Source organism: Mirounga angustirostris, unplaced genomic scaffold (assembly GCF_029215605.1).
Source record: "Mirounga angustirostris isolate CCGP_5_RB_7025 unplaced genomic scaffold, mMirAng1.0.hap1 SCAF_7, whole genome shotgun sequence".
Classification (NCBI taxonomy): Eukaryota; Metazoa; Chordata; class Mammalia; order Carnivora; family Phocidae; genus Mirounga; species Mirounga angustirostris.
The window spans coordinates 95,949,437-95,957,803 of NW_026991715.1; the positions used below are offsets into that span (position 1 = coordinate 95,949,437).

The 8,367-nt window shown below is 39.5% G+C and overlaps 1 non-coding gene across 1 annotated transcript; it reads right to left on the minus strand.

Annotated features, from left to right (window-relative positions):
• Nucleotides 1-259: 259 nt before the first annotated feature.
• LOC123836549 (U6 spliceosomal RNA) lies at nt 260-366 on the minus strand. The gene has a single exon (XR_006788978.1). It is a non-coding gene; the product is annotated as a U6 spliceosomal RNA (small nuclear RNA).
• Nucleotides 367-8,367: the final 8,001 nt, after the last annotated feature.

Genomic DNA, 8,367 nt, shown 5'->3' on the forward strand with positions numbered 1-8,367 from the left:
TCAAGGTTCTTTTCAAAATATGATGTTCAGAATTAAATGTGAAATTCCAGGTGAAGATTGACCAGCCCAGAACAGTTTGAAACCATCATCTTCATTGTGTATGATGCTGAATCTCTTTGAATGGGACCCAAGATTAAGTGGTAGACTTGCCATATTATTAATTCATATTGAGCTTGTAGTCAACTTAAGTCATAGTATTTAACTGCTGTTAAAACATGTCTCTCCTATTCCATACTCATGAAGTTTAATTTAAGAAAGAAAAAACATGGAACACCTCACAACTTTATGTGTCATTCTTGCACAGGAGCTAGGCTAAACTTCTCTCTATCATTCCAATATCAGTATATGTGCTGTTGAAGTGAGTGTTTAATTTTTTTAATCATAAATATAGGATTTTTTTCTTGATCTCTGATAAAACTGGTTTCATTATTTTGACTCATTCTTCTTACCTATTTCTTTTCAAATAAATCTGGATTTTGATATCCAGCATATTGCCTACTTGTTGCATTCTCTGCTTACATATTTAATCAGAATGTCCTTTATTTAATTTAATTAAATTGTTGAAGAAGATAGGCCAAGTCAGAGCTCTGTATGGTGAAAGAGAGTGCACTTCACCCCCATCCAGGTGGATTTTGATCAACATTATGAAGGTCTGGTCAGTTAAGTGCCTATAAACTTTCTGTATTGTAATACCATCCAGCTCTCAGTTCTTTACCATTTTACATACTCCATGCTTACAAAATGATGAAATGAAGTGCTCTCCCTTCTCTATGGCCCAGGGGAAAGCATATAGCTGAGAACAGGGATTCAAATCTTTGTTCTTTAACACACTTATTGGGTGTCATGTGGAAAGTTACTTAAACTTACCCTTGATTTTCCCATATGCAAAAAAGACACTATTACATTCCTCACTGTTTACTGAGAATATTAAGAATGGTGATAATTAGAATAAAGTCTCCATAAAATGTAGATATTGCTTGTTTCAGTAACTGGACTGGAACACAGATTATCTTTGTATATGTTTTAAACATACAGATGAAGAAAAGAGGCTCAGAGAAGTAAAGTAGCACCAAGATTCAAACTCATATCTGTTTTGCTTAAAAATACATTATCTTTCCACAATGTTATGCAACCTCACTGAGAATTATCTGTATAAAGTGCTTTTTGTTATAAAATCCCAGATTGATATGAATTGTTATAATTTAGTTTACCAGTTAGAAAAGACAATTAGGTTCATTTAGCATAATTTGTCCTCCATGAATGCAAGTGGCTACTGGTGATTACAAATTCTCCTTTTTATATACTCACAAATCACCTTTCAATAATCTTTTTGCTAGTTTTTCTTTTCTTTTCTTTCTTTTTTTTTTTTTTTACTTTAGATACAATAGGTTTATAAATTCTAGACTTATCCCTTCTTTCTTAGAAAAACTCTAAATATTTATCCTTCTCTGGGTTTCTGGTACTTCTCACATTGAGAAATAGGCCATGTTATTTTGTGTGGGTTTTTTGTTTGTTTTTGCCTACAAAATGCTTACATATAACTGTGAGAAACTAGACAATAGGGTAAAGAGTTACACAAAATATAGTCAGGTATTAAAATGAATGACAGAAATCAAGAATTGTCCTAGATGGTCAAGAAAGTGATCAAATATGAGCTACAGGTATCAGCAAAGACCTCATGGTAAGGACTGTAATTCTAGACTCCCAAAAGATCAGTACTTGATTTTTGAATTTTCCATAATCAAGCAAGGAAGCACTAATTGTGTTCCTTGAAGATTCCAGGAATCTGTTTTCACTTTCCTATGCTTATTGGGCTCCTTCTATCTGCATTGGTACCAAGTAGCAGTGCCAACTGTCAGAGCTAACTAGTCCACTCCTGTTGACCTGTGGTCCATGAACTCAGATACACTTTGCTGAGAGAATCATCAGAAGAGCCTGGGGGGAAACCTGTGTTGACTAAAAGCACATGGAGTAGTTACTGCCCAGAATTCCTGAAAAAAAAAAAAAATGGAGCTACAAAAATTCCAGGCACTTATGCCCAAAGTCTGTAGGTTTTTATTTATTTATATATTACAAACATGTATTCAACACTTACTCAATATTGGGCACTGGGCTAAATGTTGGAGATAAAAAGTCAAACTCAACATGTCCTCTAGGAAGTTTCTCATAGAAGATGAAAACTCAACTTTTAGTTGAATTTTGAGGAGCCACCTGCTATTAGTTGGATGAAAATGTGAACAGAGGTAAGGTATACCAGAAAGTGGAAACAGGTAAGGGAAAGGAAGCAGAGAAGCATGAAAAACCTGTCCAATTTGGGAAACTAAAAATGCTTTTAGGTGATTAGACAGTACATTGACTGTGAGGGAGGGATGGGGGCAGAGATAGAGGAGTGGTCAGGAGCCAGATGGTGAAGAATTTTGGTTGCTAAGATAGGGAGTTTGAACTCTTATCCTGGAAGTTGTGGTGGCACACTGAAGGAATTTAATCGGCAAAATGAAATGATTATAACTATGCTTTACTTTTTTATTATGTTATGTTAGTCACCATACAGTACATCATTAGTTTTTTATGTAGTGCTCTATGATTCATTGTTTGCATATAACACCCAGTGCTTTAAAAAGATGGCTTTTATTAGAGGTGTGTAGAGTAAATGGGAAAAGAACCATTCTGAAACCCAGAGAGTCCAGTTAGGAGGCTGTGGCAGTAATCAGGTTAGAAGCAATAGCTACTGACTAGAGCAGTGACCATTAGTGGGAATCAAATAGAGGGAACAAATGCAAATGATATTAAAGGAGGTAGAATTCAAGTCCTCTGTGACAAGAATGACATGGGAATAAAGGGGTAATAGTTAAGAGTCTAGGACAATTCTCACATTTCTTATATGGCTCACTGCATTTCTTATGGTTCCTTTCATTGAGATGGGGCATGAAGTGGGAAGATCAATTTTTGGGTGGTAAGATGATGAGTTCAGTCTTTGACATATTAAGGTTTGGGGAGGGAGGAAAAGATGGCGGAGGAGTAGGGGACCCTATTCCAAACAGTCCCCAGAATTGAGCTGGATATCTACTAGACCACTCTGAATACCCACAAAATCAGCCTGAGATGTAAGAAGATATATCTGGATCTCTACAAACAGAATATCACAGGCAGTTGGCTTTGAGGTAAGAAGCAGGGAGCTGTGATTCCACGGGCAGATATCAGCAGATAAACAGAAGGGGGAGGGAGCCTTCAGGATCCTGCACTGCCAGAGTGCGAAAGCCTCCTGTGCTGGGGAACGGGCACAGACTCGCTGACCAGCAGCGATGGGGAAAGGACTTTAGGGCAGCCCCCTGGGCTGAAACCTGGAGCGATGGGGCCGCACGTGTGAACTGGGGGCAGCTGGTGGTTTTAGAAGCACAAAGGGAAAAGACGTGCCCCAACCTGGAGGCGAGGACTAGGAGTGTTGCTGAGGGGCACACAACCCAGGACACTGCAGTTTTTAGCAACACAGACAGAAACAGATAGTGTGGCCTGGAGAGCTCACTGAAGAACAGACTGCAATTTCTCTGTTCTGAGGCAGAGGGTTGGAAATGGTCTCTTCTGCTCTGACTCTCGGAAAGCCACCAGGGAAAGCTGCCAGAGAACAAAAGCCCCCCAAAAACGGTTTTCACTGAGCCCACCCCCCCCACACACAGGGGGCAGGGCAACTCTGCCTGAACAGGGTTGCCTGAGTAACAGCGCGGCAGGCCCCTCCCACAGAAGACAGGCTGGGAGAACAAGAGGCCGGCAACCCTTGGGTTATAAATAGATGCATCTTGCTTGGGTTATAGTCAATAATTTGGACTCTGTACATTCCCTCAACCACCCCTCAACAGAATGACTAGGAGGAGGAACCCCCAAAATAGGAAAGACTCAGAGACTGTGACTTCTGTCACAGATTTACAAATGGATACAGATATAACCAAAATGTGGGAAATGGACTTCAGGGTAACAGTTATGAAGACTATAGCTAGAATGGAGAAATTGATTAATGGCAACATAGAGTCTCTAAGGGCAGAAATGAAAGCTGAACTGGCAGCACTTAAAAATGCTATCAATGAGATCCACTCCAATCTAGATACTCTAATGAGTAGAATAAACGAGGCAGAAGAACGAATTAGTGATCTAGAAGACAAACTGGTAGAAGAGAAGGGAAAAGAGGAGGCCTGGGAGAAACACCTTAAAATCCATGAAAACAGAATTAGAGACATAAGTGACACCATGAAACTTTCCAATGTCAGAATTATTGGGATACCTGAGGGGGTGGAGAGAGAAGACTAGAAGATACATTTGAGCAAATCATAGCTGAGAACTTCCCTAATCAGGGGAATGAAATAAACATTCGTGTCCTAGAGGCAGAGAGGACCCCTCCCATGATCAAGGAAAACAGACCAATGCCCTGGCATGTAATAGTAAAACTCACAAATCTTAGAACCAAGGAAACCATCTTAAGGGCAGTTAGGGGGAAGAGATTCCTTACTTACAGAGGGAGGAACATCAGGATAACGTCAGACCTATCCACAGAGACCTGGCAAGCCAGAAGGGACTAGCAAGACATATTCAGGGTACTAAATGAGAAGAACATGCAGCCAAGAATACTTTATCTGGCAAGGCTGCATTTAGAATGGATGGAGAAATGCAGAGCTTTGAAGACCAGCAGAAACTGAAAGAATATGTGACCACTAAGCCAGCCCTGCAAGAAATATTAAGGGGGTTTCTGTAAAAGGAGAAAGACCCCAAGAGTGATATAGAACAGAAATTTACAGAGGCTATCTACAGAAACAAGGACTTCACAGGCAACATGATGACAACAAATTCATATCTTTCAATAATCACTCTCAATGTGAACGGCCTAAATGCTCCCATAAAATAGCACAAGGTTGCAGATTGGATAAAAAGACAGGACCCATCCATATGCTGTCTACAAGAGACTCATTTTGAACCTAAAGATACATCCAGACTGAAAGTGAAGGGATGGAGTTCCATCTTCCATGCCAATGGACCTCAAAAGAAAGCTGGGGTAGCAATTCTTATATCAGGCAAATTAGATTTTAAGCTAAAGACTGTACTTAGAGACACAGAAGGACACTATATCATTCTTAAATGGCCTGTCCAACCAGAAGATCTAACAATTGAAAATATTGATGCCCCCAACATGGGAGCAGCCAACCACATAAGCCAACTGTTAACCAAAATTAAGAGTCATATTGATAATAATACGTTAATTGTAGGAGACCTCAATACTGCACTGTCAGCAATAGACAGACCATCTAAGCAGAAAATCAACAAAGAAACAGGAGCTTTGAATGACACACTGGACCAGATGGACCTCATAAATATGTACAGAACATTCTACCCTAAAACAACAGAATACTCATTCCCCTCGAGTACACATGGAACTTTCTCCAGAATAGACCACCTACTGGGTCACAAATCAGGTCTCAACTGATACCAAAAGACAGATTATTCCCTGCATATTCTCAGACCATAATGTTTTATTTATTTATTTTTTTAAAGATTTTGTTTTTATTTTTATTTATTTGACAGAGAGAAACAGCATGAGAGGGGATAGGGTCAGAGGGAGAAGCAGGCTCCCCGCTGAGCCGGAGCCAGATGTGGGACTCGATCCCGGGACTCCGGGACATGACCTGAGCCGAAGGCAGTCACTTAACCAACTGAGCCACCCAGGCACCCAGACCATAATGCTTTAAAACTGGAACTCAATCACGAGAAAAAATTTGGAAGAAATTCAAACACTTGGAAGCTAAAGACCACTCTGCTTAAGAATGTTTGGGTCAACCAGGAAATCAAAGAAGAACTTAAACAATTCATGGAAAACAATGAGAACGAAAACACATTGGCCCAAAACCAATAGGATACTGCAAAGGCAGTCCTAAGGGGGAAATACATAGCCATCCAAGCCTCACTCAAAAAAATAGAAAAATCCTGAATTCACCAACTAACTCTACACCTTAAAGAACTAGAGAAAAAGCAACAAATGATGCCTAAGCCACGCATTAGAAGAGAAATAATTAAGATTAGAGCAGAGATCAATGAATTAGAAACCAGAAACACAGTAGATCAGGTCAATGAAACTAGAAGCTCATTCTTTAAAAGAATGAATAAGATTGATAAGCCACTGGCCAGACTTATCCAAAAGAAAAGAGAAAGGACCCAAATTAAAATTATGAATGAAAAGGGAGAGATCACAACACCAAGGATATAGAAACAATTATTAGAAATTTTTTTTATAAATTTATTTATTTGAGAGAGCAAGAATGAGAGAGAGAGAGTACATGAGAGGGGGGAGGGTCAGAGGGAGAAGCAGGCTCCCTGCTGAGCAGGGAGCCCGATGCAGGACTCGATCCCAGGACTCCAGGATCATGACCTGAGCCGAAGGTAGTCACCTAACCAACTGAGCCACCCAGGCACCCCAATTATTAGAAATTATTATCAACAACTATATGCCAATAAATTAAGCAACCTGGAAGAAATGGATGCCTTTCTGGAAACCTATAAACTACCAAGACTGAAACAGGAAGAAATTGACAACCTGGATAGGCCAATAACCAGGAATGAGATTGAAGCAGTGATCAAAAACCTCCCAAAATACGAGAGTCCAGGGCCTGATGAATTCTATGGGGAATTGTACCAAACATTCAAAGAAGAAATAATACCTATTCTCCTGAAGCTGTTTCAAAAAAATAGAAACAGAAGTAAAGCTTCCAGACTCATTCTATGAAGCCAGCATTACCTTAATCCCCACCCCATCAAAAAGGAGAATTTCAGACTGATATCCCTGATGAATATGGATTTCAAAATTCTCAACAAAATCCTAGCTAATAGGTTCCAAAAATACATTAAAAGGATCCTCCACCACCACCAAATGGGATTTATCCCCAGGATGCAAGGGTGATTCAACATTCACAAATCAAATCAATCAATGTGATAGAATACATTAATAAGTGGAGAGAGAAGAACCACATGGTCCTCTCAATTGATGCAGAAAAAGCATTTAACAAAATACAGCATCCTTTCCTGATTAAAACTCTTCAGAGCATAGGGATAGAGGGAACATTCCTCAATTTCATAAAATCCATCTATGAAAAACCCACATCGAGTATCACCCTCAATGGGGAAAAGCTGAGAGCCTTTGCCTTAAGTCAGGAACACGACAAGGATGCCCACTCTCACCACTATTGTTCAACATAGTGCTAGAAGTCCTAGCAACAGCAATCAGACAACAAAAAGAAAAGGCATCCGAATCGGCAAAGAAGAAGTCAAACTCTCTCTCTTCACAGATGACATGATACTTTATGTGGAAAATCCAAAAGACTCCACCCCCAAATTACTAGAACTCATACAGCAATTCAGTAATGTGGCAGGATACAAAATCAATGCACAGAAATCAGTTGCTTTCTTATACACTAACAATGCAACCATAGAAAGAGAAATAAGAGAATCGATTTCATTTACAATAACACCAAAAACCATAAGATACCTCGGAATAAACCTAACCAAAGAGGTAAAGGATCTATACTCTAGGAACTATAGAACACTCATGATGAAATTGAAGACAAAAAGATGGAAAAACTTTCCATGCTCATGGATCAGAAGAATAAACGTTAAAATGTCTATCCCACCCAGAGCAATCTATACGTTCAGTGCCATCCCGATGGAAATTCCAATGACATTTTTCAAAGTGCTGGAACAAACAATCCTAAAATCTGTATGGAATCAGAAAAGACCCTGAATTGCCACGGAAATGTTGAAAAGAAAAACAAAGCTGGGGACATCATGTTGCCTGATTTCAAGCTATATTACAAAGCCGTGATCACCGAGACAGCATGGTACTGGAACAGAAACAGACATATAGACCAATGGAACAGAATAGAGAGCCCAGATATGGACCCTCAACTCTATGGTCAAATAATCTTCGACAAAGCAGGAAAAAAGATGCAGTGGAAAGAAGACAGTCTCTTCAATAAATGGTGCTGGGAAAATTGGGCATCTATATACAGAAGAATGAAAGGTGACCATTCTCTAACACCATACTCAAAGATAAACTCAAAATGGATGAAAGACCTCAATGTGAGACAGGAATCCATCAAAATCCTAGAGGAGAACATAGGCAGTAACCTCTTCGACATTGGCCACAGCAACTTCTTTCAAGATACATCTCCAAAGGCAAGTGAAACAAAAACGAAAATGAACTTTTGGGACTTCATCAAGATAAAAAGCTTCTGCACAGCAAAGGAAACAGTCAACAAAACAAAGAGGCCACCTACAGAATGGGAGAAGATATTTGCAAATGACACTACAGACAAAGGGCTGATAACCAAGATCTAC